Raw genomic sequence first — 21,586 nt, 5'->3', positions numbered from 1 at the left:
AGGTTCAGAAACTGTAATGGAGAATATTTTACTATAAAACAGGCTAGGTTACCTTTGTTTTTGAAGCTGTGTAAAAGAACATCCACTTTGGGGAGGTGGCAGGGGGTGGGAGGGGATAACAAGTAATTGCTCCATTTTTCTCAGGGAGGACAGATGCTGATTTCTTCTTAGAAGGCTTTCTAGTATGCAAGTAAGGCTACCTGAATGTAAAATACAGACACAACCCTGAAAACAGACACAAAATCGCAAAAGCCTCTTTTCCTTGAAGGAAGAACAACAGCACACTAACCTCCATGCTTCACTGATGCCTCCATACTTGTGCTCATTTTTTTGAGTCTCATTCAAGCCCTTGTATCTCCCCCAGCATAATGGCATGGCTACAAGCAGCAGGGAAGAGATATGGTCCCCATACGGACCCTGGTTAATGATCTCATGAAGTCTGCAGGGGACTCCAGAAGATGTTCCAATCTGGAGGTGTTTCAAGCTGGTGGTGTTTTTTAACTTAAGTGAAAAATGTATTAATATTTCAGAAAGCACAGGTTTAAACTGTGGACTCCTTTTTCTCCTTCTAGTCTTTTATCCACAAACTTTTAATTCTTTCCTTTAATTCCTTCCATCCATAAAGCACAGGAAGTCCAATTTATAGTGATGGTAAGCATCACAAGACACAGAAGTTTGAGGAAATTCATAACTGTGGAGAACTATAAAACCTGACATCTTTGATTAGATCTTTTGAGACATTTCTGTTCAGGCAAGACTTACTACAGAAGAGTCTGTTTTATTATTTTAACCAAATACTGAAGCTTTCCCTGAAAAAGCAGTACACCTTTCCTTACATGCTGTCTTACTCTTCACACTCTCTCTCAGGCAAATCTAAAGCACTCCACAGGATGGACAAAAGCAGCAAAAACAGTGCTTTCAAGTTATTCATACCTTTAAAAAAATAAGAGTAAGGAAGGTTTATGCTTAAGGGAACCACAAAATAGATAAAAAGTAGATTATATTTAGTCTGAAATGGTTTATCTACCACAGGCATTCTGAGCAATTAAATGCCTGCTTATTGGGATCACTGCCAAAAGAACAGATTCAATTAAATGAATTGCAATGACTCCTAATAATAGTTAACTGGCCCACCTAATCCATTTAAATAGCACATCTGGTCTTGCCTGCTAGCCTACTCGTGGTTCACTCATATAGCATTTGCTAACATAAATGGCCTGCAGTGAAATCCTTTTTTTGCTGTTTTATTGCTGAATTCCTGCCACTAAATAAGTAGATCTAACTTTGACTGGTGACATCTTTCAAAATTTGCCTGCCTCCACCTCATCTATTGTGAGAAAGCTGGGAGGAAGAAAAGAGGAATAGAAAAAAACACTAGCTGTAAAAAAATGAATGCCAATCATTTTTTAAGGAATTCAAGCAATGTCAGAACTGAATGAATGTCTCTAAGGAGAAGGAGAATCCTTCCTCACATCCTGTGAATGGTGGCATCAGCTAGTTAAGAAAACGTACTGAGGGTAGTAGATTTTTTCAACTTCACGTATCTGAAATCAAAATGTGTAAGAAAAAAAAATCAAAAATCAAACTTCTAAATATTGTCATCAAGAAAAAAAAAAAAAAAAATTGAGACTTCCATACTGCTGATCTTGAATGATTTAAAACAGAAAAAAATGGTCTATAATTTCTCAAAAAAATGGTGAATGAAACTAAAAAATAAATATTGTATTGAGGATAAAATATTAAATAATAATAATATTTTTTTAAAAGCCCAAATATGCATGTGTTGGTTTTGGAGAGCTTTCAAAATCTACTCCTTTTTCTACAGATCATGAAAATGAGGACAAACATTTCTGAAATACATAAACAAACAACAACAAAAGAAGCTATTTCCAAAATAATCACTGCTGACAATAAAATAGCTTTTGTCCCCCATACGCGAGTGCTTAAGCAAAATTATATTTCATACACCAGAATTTATGGAATGACACTAGAATTTATGGCATTCTTTGCAGCTAAACCATATTTACATATGGTCTTGAAAAGTCCGAGGGCTTCCAGGGATGTATTGATTGCTCCTAGATGCCCTGGTAACATAAATTATTCTGAATGCTTTGTACCAAGATTACCTAGGTGGAACAGACTTATAGCAAGGCTCTCCTGGGAATAGTTAACAAGATCGGAGGAGGGTTGGTGTCTCCCCTGACACCAAAGTCCCTGCCACTGATTGGTACCCAGGAAACTGCCTGCCCACCCACTGCAGCTGGCCCTGGCTCTGCTTTTAACCTGTCTCTGCCTTGAAAACAAATGTCAGCACAATCTGATTACTTTGTAAAAGATTATATCATTAGTGAGAGTACCCATAAGGAATTGCACAGAGGAACGAGCAGAGGGAATGTGAAAACCCCCAAAGCTACTGAGTCATAATAGAGTTACCAGTCTTTCTCAAGCAGTTTTTCTCTGGCAGAAGAAATTGTAGTGAAAAGTTATAAATCATTAAAGCTATTTATCACATAGTATTGATATATCAAATAAGGGCTAAAAACAAGGTACTAGTGATTATCTGAATCTTAAGTCATGAACATGAATTTTTTAATCAGGTGAGATCTACTTAATTTAGGATAGTCAAATCAAACTAATTGTCACCAACATTAAGTATTCATGTTAAGTCTTTAGGTGATGAATAGATCCAGCATCTAGGTCTTTAATAGAAGTGTAAGGCAGTGCTCAAATATAAAAAGAACATTAGATATTTAAAGAAGAATGTTCTCTGTAAATATGAAGGTTATTTATTTCCTCTCACTAAAAATATTGTTATCCAAAAAAATGGCAAGTAAGCATAAACATCTATCATTTACCAGTGAAATATAAGTTAGCAAAATTATAATAGCATAGTCAAGAAGCAAAGCAATGCAAAGACACATAAGCAAAGACAAGTGAACAAAATCTTTTTCTTTTTTCACTGATTATTTTTGATTTCATGGAGTGCCTAGCAATTGTATGCTTGCTTACTATGTTTTAAGAAAGAGGAAATTACGTGATTGATATATAGATAAACTGCACATATGAGTACCTTTGTCCTCTGACAAAGTGCATGCTCATTAATTCCTCTAGCTGATAATCAGTTTGGAGTAGAAAATCCATTGCTGAACTACTAAAAATAAGCTGTTTCTTCAAAGCAAATACAACCCTTTGCCACTACCCAGTGTGGAATTTCGCTTTTTTATCACCAGAGGCTTATGACTAAAATATTTGGAAGTAAAGATGAACACAGGCAAGGTCTAATACAAATGACTCAATTGAAGAAGAGCTTTCTCAAAGAAAGCTAGAAAACAACTTTTTTCTGAAAAGGCACAGGTCTCCTGATGTTCAGCAATGTAAACCTTAAAACTTACACTTCTTTTAGGGTCAGTGGGACACCGGAGAACTTCCCAGGATGCAGATATGGGTGTCCCATGTAGCCATCCCCAGAATGTGTGGAGGGCAACACCCATATGCATGCTATAGATCCCTTCCTGCAGTGCTGTGGCTGGTAGGGCAGGGGCGAGCAGGGGCACATGGGGTGGTCCTGCCAGGTACCCCTCTAGCTCATCAGGGCTACAGGCTGGGCCCACCATGCACCATTCTCATTCCATGTTCCCAGCTTTGCCTTAAGGAAGCTACCTGTTTAAGAAGAAGATTAAGAAAAAAGATAATTTTACCATTGATTTCTAAGATGGGTTCTCTGGTTGATATGTGGTGCTGTCCCTGCAGCTGTGCCTGCACAGCTGTGTAGAGCACCAGGTACACAGCATCTGTCCAAGCTGACAAAAACTCTAATTCCTAATTCTCTTTTTGGAGCCCACAAAGAAAGATCCACAAAGTTACATAAGAAAACACTGGACACTAAAGCATTATGTAAATTGTGTATTTACATTATGTAAATTGTAATTACTCAAGAATTTAGAAACATCAAGGCAAGCCGCTCTTCTACTGGCCCTACTAAGACCAGTTTCAATCTCTAAGAATAACATTTCTGGTTGATCTGGGAAAAAAAAAAAAAAAAAAAAAAAAAGTTACTTCTTTTTAATGTCATGGCTGAAATATTATAACAGTCTCTACATTTGAAAAATATGTTGCTAATGTGAAGAAACTCCCCAGGGAAAAAAAGTTTGCCTTTCTCTGAGTGATTTAAACTACTAAATAATGCTCACATGGGGAAAGGGAAGCTACTTAATTAGAATTTGTAATATTCACATTATAGATTAGAATATAAAGCTACTGTATTTATGGAACAATGCAGGGAGACAAGGAATTTTCATTAATAATTAGCATAAAAATGATATGAAAAACAAAATTTGCATCTACTGTTTTGACAGATGATCTTCTCAAGAACTGCAGGTAGCAATCAACAGTTTCTCATTATTGCGGAGTTTGTACTTTTAAAATAAATAGTATTTAATAAAACAGTTTAAAGCTTTCACAGGAAGAAAATGGGGCTCTTTCATTCAACAGATGAAGGAATAACATGACCAAATGGGGAATGATGCTGGGCAAATTCAAGGAAGAAATATAGTGCACATTTTTAACTGAGGGTAAATAACCTCAGTTAATTGAAATAATTTACCAAGGGCTGTGATAGATTCCTTGTCACATGAAATCATTAAATAAAAATTGAGAATCTTTCTCATAGACATGTTGAAGTCATACCAGAGAGAATAGTTTGCTCTGTGGAGGCACAATTTTATTGCAGTGATTTTTTCTGAACTTAGGATCTGTGAACTTAGAGAAGCTAAGAATAGTGGACCCATGATTTATTTTACAAATACATCATAATAAACTACTCTGAAAAGTTATCCAAAAATTGAAGAAAAAAGTCCAACAATTTCACAATGAGAAAACCTCATATTTCTTATACGTTCTAATGATCAAGGAAATAAGATACACCTTTTATTCCATCAGCTAGTGACATTTACTCTGGTCAGTATTGGATGATTAAGTTAAGCATTCTTCATTTGGGAACTGTCTCCATGATTTATGGTTGTTATCACTGTGCTCTGCATGGTTTTAATACCTTACAAGAAAAATTATGATGTTGATTGAATACAATAAATTACAGATATCCAGTGAATGAAAAGATCTTGGATAGATCTGGGCAATTTTTTTCTTTCAATTCACAGTCAGTGCTCCACAAAATGGAGTTTCAGGGAGACAAAAACTATTTTAAATATATGCCACAAGTTTGCAGTTCATTACTCATAAACTCATCACCTTCACTCTCTGGGAGATGTGCCAGTAGTTCCTCACTAGTACTACTCAAAGGCTGTACCATTTTTGCTTGTTAAAAAAAAAAAAATGTTACAGAGAAAAAAAATGGTACCTATCTTTAGAGACAGGAGCTCAGGATAAGATGTGATTTGTACCAATCTAATGTGGAGTCTTAACTGCCTGTTAACCTAATCTACTCTATATAGATATTTCACTTTTTTATTCAGTACTAAGACTGCATTATATGCATATGTAGAACCTGTCTAGAAAGGAAAAAATAATACTCTGATAACTCTTGCAAGTCATCCCTCTCCTAGTCCAACTGCCTATGCTGAGACTTGGCAAGTGGACTCAGCCATACAGCTGTCAGTTATGAGGCTACTAATACAGTAAAACTATCATACAGTGATAAAGAACCAATTAATGGAGAATAAATGTGATTGAAAATGCTAACATATTCACAGCACCCTTCCTTTGAGTTTAATCACAAAGTAAACCTCATAGTAAAGCTCTTTTTATGTACAGATGGTCAGATTATGCTGACCATTAAATAAAAAAAAAAATGAAGTACAATCATTTAAAATCCACAGTGTTTTATCTTTGTGGAAATGTCCTCCCACTTTATTTTCTTTATTTGTAATGTTCAGTCCCGTATCAAGTCCTGTTCAAGGTAAATTGCATATTACCAAGCACATTCTGTGAAAAAAAAAAAAATAATAAAAAAAAATAGAACTAATATTTCCAGTAAAGGTACAATCAAACAATTGCCATTCAAAATTACTGCATAAAATGTCCATAGATAAAATCACAAACAATTACCATACAATTACAACATGAAAAACGTACCAAGTAGAGATACAATCACAAAGACATGTACAGCTGATGGCAAATCTAGAAGCAATTACACAGTGCCTTTGAAGAATTATGCACATTTGTTTAAATTTGATAAATGTGTATGTCTTAGCAGCTCCAGAATTGAGCAGGATTATTACAGCCAGTGATATGGGGCAATTTCATTTGCATAAGTAGTTTTGCAAATTTCTAATATTTAAAATTTGATTAAAGAAGGATGTTGCAGTTCTTAGCATTCAGGTTATTCACTTTTCTATCTTACAATCATTAATTATTTTAAAGCCACCAAAAACTTGCAAAATATTTCACAGATGTGAGAATCTATAATCCTTTCACAAAAGCTCTTGATACTTAATCTTGGCCAAAATTTGCAACACAGAGGTAAAAAAGCAGGTAGTAAAAAAGACAGGGAGTTGTAGAAATCATTAGTTTCTTGAGATGACACACTTAACAGCACGATCTGAATTTCTACAAGTCAAGACTCATTTAAGTAACTTGCGGGGTTGTTGGATCAAGTACTTTCCTAAGGAATGACCATTTTTTCTGCTGTTCACAATCACCATTCAAAAAAATGAGTCTTATTTTGGCTCATTTTTTGCAGGGTTTGGAGTGAAAATAAATCTGAGCATGATTTGAATGACGAAAGGATAACCATGAAGTTTATTCCTCAGCAAGCTACTAAGAACAATAAACCTAAGTTTGTTCAAAGCAGTGCCCTGAAAAATTCAATCAGAATAGTTAGCATCTAATCTTGAGACATATCACTAACAATAAGATGTTTTTGAAATCATAATGATAAGTATTTTAAATTGCTAGAAACAGAATCACATACACAGAAGAAAAGTAAGTCAAGATAATGATACACCAGTACTGTAGGGGCACAATGAATCACAAGATTTTACTTTTATTTGACAAGGACTTGACAGACTTTGGCATGAACATCAGAGCAAAAATTATCTTTGGCATCAAAATCAAGTCAAAGACTCATGGATAATTTTAGTCTGTTGTCTCCTAACTATGCTTGACATGCTCTTTCATGGATTCTGCTTCTGGATCAAGGACATGCTCCCTACAAGCCCTAAAACAATTGTTTCAAGTCAAAAAAGTCAACCTGTTAAGTTGTTGGGTTACTGAGTGCTTATAATCAAAACCCAACATGCCAAAAACTTCTTCAATCCTCCTGCATTGTCCAGCAATACTGTTGTTGCCAGACCTTGCTTTTGGTGAAATCAGTGACAGTACAGTTTTGTTATTGTAGAGCAAAACATATGAAAACTCATTTATCAGTGTTATTGATGAATTATAAACTTAAGACATGCAATTTCATGTCTTCGCTGCAACTTATGTTGTAGGAATCTGTTTTGCATGCCAGCTATTATGAAACAAATATGTTCATCTTCATTTGTGAAATATCTAAATGATCTAGTCTAAATTTTCCCCTTCAATGTGTCAATTTTAAGATAATGCACTGCTTTGTACTTTTAGTTCCAAAATAAAAGAGCTCTAAAGGGTCACATTCCTTTACATTTCACTAAAATTAATTTTATAATCAATACTTCACTCTGCTTGCACAGCCCTGTTCTATTTAATTCCTACTTCAAGTTTGTGAAACTTCATGTACAACTTAATGCCAGATTGCTGGGATTAAGCTTTAAATACCCTACATCCCTTTTCCGACACAGAAATAAAACATGGGGTGTGGAAAATCATTCAACTGGAAAGTAAGGCAGAAGATTTTATATTTTTGGAATCATCTTTGACTACTAGGCCCTAAGAAAAAAATTTTCAGGGCCTTAATTGAGTTAAATTCTAACTAACAAGTACAAGTATTCCCTGGGAAACACACAATTTGATCCACAGAGTTATAGTGCTATTCATACTAGAAGTTATTAATAGTTTAATCATGCAACTATGAACTTTGTTGAGTCATCTGTTCTCATATCAGTCTTCCCATTACTGCTACTCCATGTTTACAAGATTGGATTCTGGATCAATTAATTTATTCTCCCATTGCTACAGAACATGACCTTAACTTTACAGAATTAGTAAATATCATATTTCCCCAGCATGTAATTGTAGTTCTTCCACTCTGTATAGATTACAAAATAAATAACATAATGAAACAAAGCAGGGAACTCAACAGTTGGTAAATCTACATAATACACTCTATTTGGTATGCACACTACAGCAGTAGAATGAGTACAAAAGGAACTGAAACAAAATTGCTTGACCTATTTTAATATTTGATGAAGAAATGCTAAGCCTAGAAATATCATGTCTCCAGGGACCTTGTAGTTGATATTATTAAAAAGCATTTTAAAAGGAGTCTCCTATAGTCTATCATAATAAGCTTTGGGTAATACTTTAAGAGTCCATTAACTTATGCTCAACTAATCTTGAATTACAATAGAAATCCTTTGGAAGCATGTATGATAGTCACACAAATACCACGTAAATTCATTTCTATCCTTTTGTGAATGTTTTCCCCTAGACACTCTACAGTTTTTAATCCCTTTGTCTAATAGTCCAGAACTTGACATTTTAACGTTAATTAAAGTCTAATCAATTCTAAAAGAAATCAGAATGTTTTCACTTTCGAAGAATACAAATCAAAACTGCTTGTGAAACAAACGTAATAATTTTTCTCTAAAGTTATTGATCCATAATTTGAAAGTACGGGAAAAAAAAAAAAAAATCTTATAGCATAATAGTAATTGTAGCATACATTATTTCCAAATATTATTGTTGTGTTGTATTATCTGAGTTAACAATCCAACCTAAAGATTTTCCAAGAGAATTCAAACTTTTTTTTTTCCAGAGAATCACTATCTCAGCTGCAGCCTGGAAAGCAGCAGTCTTTTAAGTTTCTGTGGGAGAAGCTAAAAGTCATGAAAGGAAATCAGCCGTGCATGGCTGAGCTATTGAACTGAGAGGGCTAAGAAAAATGTTTGAATAGAAAACATCTTAGAAAATTAGACCTTGGACTAAAACTTAGGAGACTGTAGATCCATTTTTCCAATAGCTTTCCAAAATCATTGCACTTCTTTTGAGTTTCTTCACTAAAGATTTTTTTTTTCATCAAATAAAGTCATTTTAGTCAAAAAAGTCAAAATATTTGCAGAGGCATCTTGCTATCGGCGAGGTCCAATCATTTCAAACAAAAGACAGATCAGAGAAGCCATATGTTTTCAGTATCAGAAAAAAAATATTTCTAAATATTTCCCCTTGGTTTTAAATACATTTGAATGCATGCAAATGCTGAAGTCATGGTTATGACAAAATAGAACTACTGTTCTTCAGTGGCTCAGATCTAACCTCTTTATTTTTGTTAATTCTGAGATTTTAAGTTTTTTGAAGGTAGGAGTTCCTATTATAGGAACTACCAAGTGGTAAAATTAATCCATATTCTACTGAGACCTCATATTCTATAGTAGTATAAATATCTGTGTCTTCTTCCTTTATATTTGGAGTTTTCAGTGTTTTGCCCAGTTAGTGGGTGCAGAAGTTTAGGGGAACTGCAGATTTTTAATGGAGATCCACACAAGCTTGGTAATGTGAACTCCAAGAAACAGTCTGCAAAGCTTGGGGGCAGAGTAACTAGGACCAGAGATGTCCCTGGGTGGCAAAGAAAGCATCATTAGGTGCCAGCCCCATGGACACCCACTGTCCAGTAAGCACATCCGGTAATGCTCCTACTGATGTTACTTTAGAAATTGCCTGTTTCATTCCTCTTGCAGTGTCTGAGAATTCCAGCATGAATTTATGTTTGAGAGAATAGACTGCAGCATACACATCAAGAGACAGAGATCATCACAGCCTCTCATCAGCCTCTAATTTACAGCCAGTGACGAACATTTTGAGCAACCCTCTGTGTACCTGACAGGCCAGGCCTTTGACTTATCCATGTGGTAAAAGGTCATGATGACATCTATTGCTAATTTGAAAATAAATAGCTTCCTGTAATGTTAAAGAATTACTGTAGCAATCAGGCACATAAAGATAAAAGCTCATATAGATAAAGGCATGTTAATTAGTCCATAAAGCCTTATTAATCAGGCCTGTAATGGTAGCAGTTTGAAACCATAAAAGAAAAGTTAAGATATTTGTCTGCAGGCTTAAAATAGAGAAAAGAATGAAAACCCGACCACAGAGCATCATGTGACATTAACACCCTGCTGCTGGGAAAAGGAAGATATAATGTAAGAACAGAATCTTCTTTGCATTATATGAAAGAATTAATACATTTGCACTGGTCTAGCTAAGGAATAACAGCAAAGGCTGGTTCAGACATACGCAGACACATTAATCTACTTCTAAAGTAGATTGACTAACTTAATCCATTGCTCATGGAATTCAGTGGGACTCTGACTGAGAGTGGGATCGGAACCTAAGAGATCCATTTGTAAAGAAGAAATACTAGCCAAACTGAAGACAATAGCCACTGACACAAAATATATATATATATGTGATATATATATCACACAGAATCACAGAATTTCTAGGTTGGAAGGGACCTCAAGATTATCGAGTCCAACCTCTGACCTAACACTAACAGTCCCCACTAAACCATATCCCTAAGCTCTACATCTAAACATCTTTTAATATATATATATATAGTCAGTGTATTTTCTAGTCACTAAGTCCTAGACATTCTTCAGGCAAAATTTCCACTCAGATTGAGATCAGATGAAATTCAAGGATTCTATTAAATAAAATATATTGCAATTTTTTTATGGAAATACTCTATTTCCATCTTCATTTAGCATTTGGTACCTCTAAAGAAAGGCTGCCATTTTAATCCTTTGAACTGTCTAAAAAACAGAGACATTTAGAAAATCATTTTTTTTGTTTACTTCTTTGTTACACCTCACTAGTTCTACAACTTTCTAACAAATCTTCCTTGTTCCAATAAAAACTTTTTTTGCACACAGTACAGATATCTCATTTCATTATAAATAACTGGAGCAATTGCAGCAATTTGTGATTCTGAAACTATCCTCCCCAACCACTAAACCTGCATCACTTTTATACATATTTCTAAAAGATTAGAGACATTTTCTGGTTTAAGAAACCATGAAAGAGAAAAGTATTTTTCCCTTTTTTGCTCCTAATTCTGTAGCAAATGCAGAACAGATTTACAGGGAAAATGTAAGTTCCAAGCCTCTCCTGAGCAGATGTGAGTAGCGGTGGCAGTACAAGGTCCTTGTCACTGACCCACCTCCTCCTCACACATTTCACAATTGGGTCTGACTCAGGTAAACCAATATTCATCCAGAACACCATCCAACATGGTCACATCAGGGCAAAGAAGCCTTGCATTTCATTTTAAGCCCTTCCAAAGGAATGTGTCTTGGGACACCAGTGAAGTTGATTTTCATCTAGCAAGAGATGTATATTGTTTATTTTCTCTTTCACCTAATATTAAACTGAAGTAAACATTATTTTACATATCCAGCTGTTCATCACTTACACTGAAATAATGGTAACTCTTAGATTGTCAGTGTATTCACCCTTGTACTTTTTAATAAACATAAGATGGTGACAATTATAACATTTTCATTTATTCCTCTGTCATATAACATTGTTTATATTATTGCAAAACAACAGTGACATCCAGAGGCACAAAAGACTAATCAGGATCATTCATTATCTATGGCTATGTGTTCAAAATCTGAGTTACCCAGGCTTTTAAAAGCTTTGATTCTTTGTAACTCTATGGATTTTAGAAAAATGTATAGAAATGCAAGGAAAATATCTAAACTTTTTTTTTAATTTTTATTTTAAATCTATCTCCACATGGCTTTACACTCGTCAAAATTCATTGGAATATGGTTGACTGAGGTAATGCAGGGACTGTTATGTCCTATTGCTGAAAACTGTAATTGATAAGGATCTCTGTGAAACCTCTTAGCTCCAGATACATTTTTGCAGTCCTTTTGTTGAAAAGAGAAGAGGCAAGATCAAGAGAAGAAATTCAGGCACTTCCAACTGAGGCATGAGAATTCTTTAAAACTAGGTACAGTTAGACACCTTCTTGGAGAATCAGTGCTGTTAAAGTACAGTAGGTTGCTAAAAGCACACCCCCTAACAGGATATTTGGCAGACTTCAGTGCACAATTTCTCTTGAAAGTGATTTGGCAGAGTGTTGAGATGAGCTTGCTTCTGTCCATGTATAGGAATAAGAATAGGAAATAAAGGACATTTAATGTTGTTTTTTTTTTGGGGGGGTGGACTTTGTTATCTAAATTTCACTTAAATTCCCATCTACAGTTTAGGTGTGCTTCTGTGGACCTAAATCTAAGTATCGGTTCACTTCAAAGAAAAGATACTTTTTGCAGCTGTGTTAGTTCACTCAGACTGCAAATCTGGTCCAGCCCATGATTAGAAGTGACCAGCTTCAGTGCACATTTGCAGATGTCTTGTTTCCACACAGAGCCTGTGTTTGTAATGAGGCTGACTGCTCACTGAAGTCTGACTGCTGAGAGCTTTGCCTGAAAAAGGACTCAAGGTCTGACAGATTAGAAAGCATTATGAATTCTTCTAATTATTTTATACTACAAGTTGCCCATTGCAGAAGACATAAATTTATACATAGTCCTGAGGAAAAAATAAAATATCCATAACACTTACAATTGCCATAATCTTAGAAAAGCTCAAGTCTCAAAGCCATGCATTTACTGACCAGCTCCTCTGCTGGCATGAATTATAATAGCTCCATTTATTTCAATGGAGCTCTGTCAGTTCGCATCAGCGGAGGCCTGGGTCCTACCAGTCTCCTTTTTAATGTTCCTGTCATTCCTGCAGGGATGTAAGTGCTGTATTGGTTTTCAGCTCTTTAGCTCCTCACAAATGCTGAACATCTGCTTGCAATACAAAGAAGATTGCATATATTTACCACTTCTGTCTACCGTATCTGAGGAAAATGCAGGTCTATTTAACTCTACACACTTCTTTCTTTGTCAAGGAAGAGTATTTTAAAAGATGCCTTTTAAGTTATCTTTTTATACACTGAAGGAAGTAGCTATTGTAATAACCACGGTGCCATTTTAGCTTTCAATAGAAATTTTCTCCCACAGTAGCTTCTGGTAGTAAACAATGCCTGTTAGTAGTCCATTTTAGGGGGTTACCTTGTTCTCCTATTGATACAGCTCTCACATAACATTTTGCCCAGGATTTCATTCAAGGGTATAAAATTTTTTGGAAGGAGAAATGCTTTCTGGTTCTCTCCTTGTCAGACTAGCAGTTGACAAATTGGTGAATTGTTTACACAAAATGAATGCTGCATTCTGTACCCAGCTGACAGACTCCTGTGGTTGATAATTTATTAGTTATTCTTGCTATGAAATAATATGCACATAATCTCCTTGTTGCATTCATTTTTGTATAAAAGATACAGAATAATTAGAATTTTCACCCTGACTCTAGAAAGAAACCATATTTGCATTCTCATTACATAAATTGAAATATTGGGGGGAAAAAAAGGAGGTAAAATAGCATGACCAAGGTTTCACAAGTATACAGGTCAAGGCTGTCTGAACAGTGTTTTCTATAACAGTATAATCCTCGCAAAAGTCACTGTATTAAAATTTTCAGAGAAGGGTAATCTTGGATTAGGCACCAAGGACAAACCTCAATATCACAAGTACCTACCTCCCACTAATTATTTAGAAAGCACTGCAAGGTATTGTGAGACAGATTATTTTTATTATTAAGACAGTACTTTAAAATTGAATAAATATGTATCACCATATTTGGGGATGTGAAAAATGTTTTCTTGAAAAATGCTAAGCTTAAACATATCCTCTGATTATCATAATATCACAAATGGGACAGAGGAGGCACAAAGAAGTGAAGGAGCTTGTTCAAAACTGTACAACAGTTCATTTATCATCTTCCTTTCTGGCTTAAGGTCTGTGTTCCTGCAAAACTATGGCAAAGACAATAAGATAAGGAGGGGTTCATGTTATGCTATGCAAGCCTTTAACCCATACTTTGATTTAAGTAAAAATCATCAGCTGTATTCCATGTATGTTAATAATAAAATTTGGGAAGTAGATGCCTTATAAAAAACATGTAGGGAAGTTATGTTCCCTTCCTGCCATACCCAGACACCTGGACAGGGACCCACAGCTCACCACCAGAGAATATGTGGTGCTTGGCAGAGTGTAACTATTGAGCCTGACAGTGCACGTGCACCAGAGTTTCAGACCAGTGTGGATAGGGCAGTGTGTACAATACACCCCAGCTTCAGTCGTGGCCTTGAAAGATCCTGCAATATCTTCCAGTCCCCACTAGGCAATTATTTTTTGGGAACAGGTTTTAATAACCTCTGTAAGTAGATGACCTTGTTATACAAAATAAAGAGTTGTGCTTAAAGGACTGTTCAGGAGATGCTTGTGTTATTTGGGGAAGAGGTTTGACTATGAGCAGTAGAGGTAGACATCTGAATGGCTTCCATGAAATGACCTTGCAGCTCCATTTCTCTTTCTAAGGAGAATACGCGTGTATAACAAAACCCCTAACCTTTTAAACAGTTCTATTGATTTCGGTAGCAGAAAAGTCAAATCTATATTCCTCATTCTGAGATCTTCTTTTAAGAAATATTCATGCCAAGAGATTAATGCAGAATTAAAACTGAAGATATGTGAAAGCTCTACACTATATTCCTCACGTGCACTTAAATCAGTTATAATCTACTAATCTCAAATTTGCATGTGATTAGGCTTCAAGAGTGTTCCTTGTCTGCCTATGCTGTATCTCTTTCTTCAGTGTTATTGCTAGATATATTTCAGAACTGATAGTGGCTTATCACTATCAAAAGCAGCTCAAAGTATTGAAAATCTTGAGTTTAGCAACTGTCCTTTCAAAATTGTAAATCATACCTGTTTTTCTTCATCTTTATAGTCTATTAATAGGCATACTTTTCATGACAACAGGATTTGTTTGCAGGGTTATGAGATATCATCTGCTCCTTCTCTCTCCTCCTCACTTAAGCTGTAATTTTCTGTCATATCACAGCTGGTTGTCCTGGATATAGCTTGTCACAAAACATAAGATTTGTTGCTACTGAAAGAGCAGAAGCATCTGTAAAACAGCAAAAGTTAGATTTCAGCTGAATATTCTTTAAACAAATGAATAGGAAAAGAGGAGGCCCTAAGCAGAGTTTACTTAAGATGTTTTGTTTCTCCAGAGAGTCTTTGTGAAGTCTGGGAGGATAAGAAGAGACCTACAAATGGTTGTAGCTTCAAATAGATTATGTGGGTGGATAAATATAGGGGAGTGTACTGCATGATTGAAATAGGATGAGCTTGGGTCTGCACACAGAAAGAAAACAGATTTATTTTCTAGCAGAAGGCAATTTCCATAAATAAATAGGATGGCTTATCATTACCTGCTTTAAGCATGATTAGACTAAATATGCTTCCAGCAGTCAAAAAAAAAAATAAAAAAAAAATCTGAGTTAATTTTCCCTTTTCTCTGAAAAACTCTGTTGCACTTGGTTTGAGCTAGACATGAAAACAGGAGTGGCCAGGTCCGAGTTACTGCTCTCTGACGTTCGGTCTGTCTTTGGTCCAGGGTGATGGGTGGAGAAATGTAGCAGCTATTTCCATTGGTACACAGGGTTCTTCTGCCCAGGGTTGTTCTGCTACCAGGACATGCTAGAAGACTCCATTCTATATCTGCCAAATGTGATCAAATATGTGTGTGCCTTTTGAGCAGACCCATAGCCTACCAACTCCACCTGTATGTGTGGGTATGTGTCTGGACACAAGTTTCTCACATGCTAGAAACAACCCCAAAACAGCAGTGATAAACAGTCCCTCTTTCTTCTGTACCACATGAGCAGAGAAATGGGCAGAGTTCAGTGTTTGCAGCACACAAAGAGTAAGTCTATTCAGATTTCCGCAGTTGAGAACATCAGAGGAGAAATAAATGTTTTTCTGCTACCCAAGAGTCAAGTGGTTACACCCAGTGAAATTACAGGCATAGGCAAACACTTCTAGCAGAAAGATAACCAAAGCCTGTAAATATTCCCATGAAGGTGCATTTTTAGTTGATACACTGTGCATGGCATGGCCATATTCGGTTTTCCAGTAGTATTTACTCCAGACAGGAAATGTGTAAATAAATTCAATCAACACAGGTTGATTGAATACTTGAAACATCAAACACTTGAAACATCAAATACTTGATGTTTCAGTTATATTTAGTGTGTACAAACATAAATAAGCTTCTGATATTGCCTCTAGGCTTAAAACCTGATCTTATTCATTACCTTTAGTAAGAGGCTAACTTTTTATTGTCTGAATAGTTATTACTGTGGCTATGCTGATAAATTCTGGTAGTGGCCTGTTGTTCCATTCATAACAGCCAATGTTATGCACTGCAAACATATGCTAAAGTAGTCTACCAGATGATGATAAGAAAAATTATTATAATTTTGATGTACTTGTTCTAAAGTAAACATTAGTAAACAAATTACAAGATATACCTTATTTTTTTTTACAGATTCTGTGAATGGAAAAGAATCACTGATTACCAGTTTTGTTTTCAGTTCTATTTGATGAATCACATTTAATTACAACATAATTAGGCAGCACCTCAGAAAAATATACACAGTAATGGATAAAAAGAATGAAAAGAAGTGATCATATAATAATTTGGAAGTACATCATAGCAATTCTTTTCATTAAATTTCTGTTGCTTATTTTAATTGTCAGTGTCAATACCATCATCTTAATATTATAGTTTCCAAAAAAAAAAATTTCAATCCCAAGGTAAAGTCTGTGTTTACTGAGAAATCATCCCAGACCCATTTAACTTCAAACACTCAAGGAATCCCATTAGACTACTAATTATAAGAAAATATAGAATTCTCTGCTTTCTAGAAGCCTTAGACAACACTGGAGTCCTTTAAAATAATTCTGATTTAAAACAATTTTATGCATGTTTGCATATATGTTTTTGTCTGCATTGAATAAAAATACTACTAAAATCTTTAAAAAAAAAAAAAAGGCAAAACAAAAATAAATAAATAAATAAAGTCCTTGTTGGATTTATGCAGAAAGAAAACAAAAATGCAAACATAATTTATGAGGCAGATATCTCAGCGCAGCTTTGCTTCTTGACCTGATGACTAGGTAGTGAAATAAGCAACAATGCATATGGATAGTCAGTAACCCCATCTTTAGAGTCACAACCTTCTCTAAATCAACTGGGTCCAACCCTGGATATAAAACTTCTTGCATATCACCAGCAGTGCATGTATTCTGCTGACAGGTGAGTTTCTTTTCCATTTAGTATGCATTAGGCAGGCAGCGCACCATCAGCCCAGCACCACAAATTCTGAGATCTCCTTTGGGGGACTCACATCACATTGTCTGGAGCGCAGTGGTTTGTTTTCAGAATCTGGATATGGGCCTGATTCATCACTTCATTACACAGATTTTACCCACATTTATTTAAAAAATCTTATTAGGATCCAGGGCTGCCCATAGATGTTTCACTTCAAGTGGGATCCTTCAGGGTGCTGAGGTCAGGTGGAAGAAGTCATGAAGAAAATGTCCTCAGTTATCAGAACAGACTTTAGCACACCCTTATTTTGCCTGCTGTTGTAACAGTCCTGTTATCTCACTATCTGCCAACATTTATCTTTCAAAGGTGGTGAGTCAATCCTAAAAAATTCATGGCTTGGCTTAAAAACCACTGAGTCTTAAAATGACGTACTGAGCCTCAGTTTATTTGTCCATTGGATTTCTAACCTATCAAATTGGCATCTTTACTTGTTTACCTAGCTGAAAAACCTAAACATATAGATTTTTTTTTGTCTTTTTTTTTTTCTGTTTTGTGGGTGGTTTTGTTTGTTTGTTTGTGGTTGTTTTGTGTTTTGCTTTGTTGTTGCTTTTTTTTAATGGAAGTTTGATTTCTTCCATACCACAGGATACTCTGTGTCACCATCTCCAGGTGAAAATGCCAGACACTATAGCAGTCATGAGGGTTATGGATGTTGCAGACTGAACAGCAAGAAAAAAACACAGACTGACTAAACATGTGCCCTTCCTGGCATGAAATATGTTTTCTATACAGAAACCAACTGGAATGTCAGAGGATCCTACACCATGTTGCTGCTGGTGCAGCTATGGGGACAGCTGAGAAACTCCCTAGAAAAATTCCTAGCAAAACATGTCATGTCTTCTGCCCCCTTTGCAGCTTCTAAAGAGAACTCACAAGCAAAACACCTGGCACAAGGCAAGGGAGCTTCTGCAGTGAAGCCCAATTATGAAGCCCAATTCATAACCCAGGAGATGGGTTTTTCTCCTCTAACCATTTCTAACACACTGAGGAGACGGAAACAGCTTTCTCTCCATCCCATGCCCAGTGGCACAACTCCTTCACTGGGGCAGGGGAGCCATGGGGGTCAGCAGGATGGGTGCCCTGATGCTTGGCCCCAGGGCTGCAGATATCCTGGCTCCCAAAATGGTACTTGGCAGAGCCAAGGGTGGTCTGGGCCAATGGTGGCATAACAGGGCTGCTGTTTTGCCAGGTTTCTGGCATACTTTGGGTGAGGTTATTAAAGAGGTTTTTTTAAGCCTGAAGTTCTTACAGAGAAATTATCACAGGCATCATGTCTGCGGTGCAAGAAAAAAAATTCAAGGCCAGGTATTCTAACTAGCTGTAAAGCTGCTTTCCAAGCTGCAGCCTACAGGAAAACTAACTGAAGAAATGCGAAGACCATCAAATTCTTCTCTTTTTGACACATGGTTCACATTACAAGCTGTCACCTACTGGTCAACAGATGCCAGGAATGTGTCCAGGCCCTCCACAGCCTGAGTTGCCAGCCTGTCGCAAGGACTGGGCACGGTACTGCCCTCCCTAACTTCTCCAGTCCTGAACAAATTCCAAAGCATTGCCTGAGTTTTACAGGGGGCATAAAATAAAGAAATGTTGTTATGGGCTTTTGAATAACTTTAAGCACATTAAAACTGTAAAGGTTCTCAGATGTATAAACAGTTAAAAAGAAAATCAGGCGTTTGTAACACTAAAATTTTTATTACATTACAAGAAACTCAGTAGTAGGTTGACTTTAAGTACTTTGGGCTCAAGTCAGCATAACAATGTGTTTTATCTTTTGCAATTGCTGGTGTTTTTAGTACTGTCTTGGCTAAAATACTTTAATGCTAAAGTCCTGTTTGAGAAATGTTATCCAAAAATCCCAAAATGTTAAAATTATACATGATCAACTGAGAGCATAATAGAGCCAATTATGAATATTAAATGGTATTTTTCAAGTTTTTAAAACAGATAGATAATGCTAACAGGAAAGAGATTATATAGAATTACTGAAATTTTTCATTAAAAAAAAAAAAATTCTTTCTTTCCCATGCTCCAAATGAATGGAAATTTTCTGACATGATCACAGGAATTCTTGAAGAAATATTTCTGGAGGGTAACACCAAGATAAATTGCTGAGATCTATATTGTATGGAATATAATTATGGTAGAAGGAAGGAATGATCACAGCCATGAAAAAGAAATATAAGCTGCTTTGGAGAATTAAGTAACTTTAGCCCTAGAAAGTTCAGTACATTTCTCATCAGCATTAATAAAAGTTGTACCTGCTCACAGTATGAGTAAATTTAAACAAGTTAATTTTATCCTTCTCAATCCAGAAAGAAGATTTTAAGAAATGAAGGATGAAGATTGCTAAGATATCCATCATAGGATCATGATGGCTACCTTGTCCTTGTACAAAACCCATTAATTCCCTTTCCATTAGTACCTGTCTGCCAAGTCAAATATTTGTGAAGGCTACTCCTTGTTCCTGGATAATACTCAGAATTATATTATAGTACACTGTAATACAATATTAAAGTATAGTATACAATTTTTCAGTATTTGTTTACAGGCTGGATTTCTTTCATTTTACAGATATTACAGAAACATGATATATTTCAGGGGAAACATTTGTGCTTTATGGTAAATGCAATATTTAACAGATTTTGGCAAGTCAGTTTTCATTGGAGTTTGTACATGCTCCCACACAGAACAGTAAAATTATGATGTTTACCTAACTCCAAATTCAGCTTAAAAACAGATCAGTGAACAAGGACTAAGATTTGGGTCTAAACATGAAGGTACTAAGCTACCAAATCTGTCTGCAAAAGATTTTTGTCTGAAACAAAAGAAGCTTTGAATGACCAAAATGATTTTAGAAGGTAAAATATTATCATTGTGGGAAGACTAGCCCCACCAATCTCACAAGATTGGTTGGAAGCATACCTTCCATTTCACATTTTGTATCACCTCCAGATCTACACTCAATAAGCCTCTGTCCTTCCTCCAATGTCCCCCATGTGACAGTTTGAATGGGAGCTTTAATTCAAACATCTAGCATTTTAATTTTTGTCTTTGGTGTTGAGCCAAAACTGAAAGATAATCAGCTTTCATAGAAAACACTGAAAAGAAGAACTGATACAACATGAGAAGCAGAAAAATGGAAAAGGATTTGGATATTGCATCATGATGACATTAGAAGAAGCCTGATGATCTTTTGGAAAGCTATTTTGGCCCAAGTGGCTATATAAGCAGTGATTTCCCCGGTTTTAGCAAACTTCTGTTTTTCAGAAACCATTGATATTTTACCTTTCACTTTGTTGATTGACTTCTATAGAGTACATAAAAATGCATGTTCAGCACATATTAATGTGTCCAATAACAGTTTTTCAGTATCTTGGTCCATGTTCTTATCTCTTTGTCTGTTATCACATAATTACATATTTGGAATATTATAAAATTGTTCAGTGGGAAGGGAACTTCAAAGTTCTGCCTCACTACTTCAAGGCTAACTGAATGCAAAGCACATAAATGTAGGCATTGTGTAAATGCCTCTTTGAACACTGACAGGCATGAGGCATCGATCACCTCTCCAGAAAGCATGTTCCAGTGTCTAATCACCAGTCTGAACCTCCACTGGCACAGCTTTGTGTCTTTCAGGCATATCTTCTCATTGATTACCAGGGCAAAAAGACTGGCACCTCCCTCTGCCTCCACTCCTCAAGAAGCTGCAGAGAGCAATGAGGTCGCCTCTCAACCTCCTCTTTTCCAGACTGGACAACTCAAGTGTTCTCAGTCTCTCCTCACTCCATTCACCACAACAGTCTGGGCCCAGCCGTCCAGCCAGTTTTTAACCCAGCGAAGAGTGTACCTGACCAAGCCATGGGCTGCCAGTTTCTCCAAGAGAATACTGTGGGAGACTGTGTCAAAGACCTTGCTGAAGTGTAGGCAGACTATGCCAACAGGCGTTCCCTCACCCACCAGGCTGGTCACTCAGTCATGAAAGGAGATGAGGTTGGTGAGGCAGGACTTGCCTTTCATGAACCCATGCTGACTGGACCTGATCCCCTGGCTGTCCCACATTTGCTGCATGACTGCATTCAAGATGACCTGTTCCTTCACCTTTCCTGGCACCAAAGGCAGGCTGACAGGCCTG

The sequence above is a fragment of the Aythya fuligula genome, chromosome 2 (genome assembly GCF_009819795.1).
Source record: "Aythya fuligula isolate bAytFul2 chromosome 2, bAytFul2.pri, whole genome shotgun sequence".
NCBI classification, from domain to species: domain Eukaryota; kingdom Metazoa; phylum Chordata; class Aves; order Anseriformes; family Anatidae; genus Aythya; species Aythya fuligula.
The sequence above is the reverse complement of the archived record's forward strand: the minus strand, read 5'-3'. Positions refer to the sequence as shown.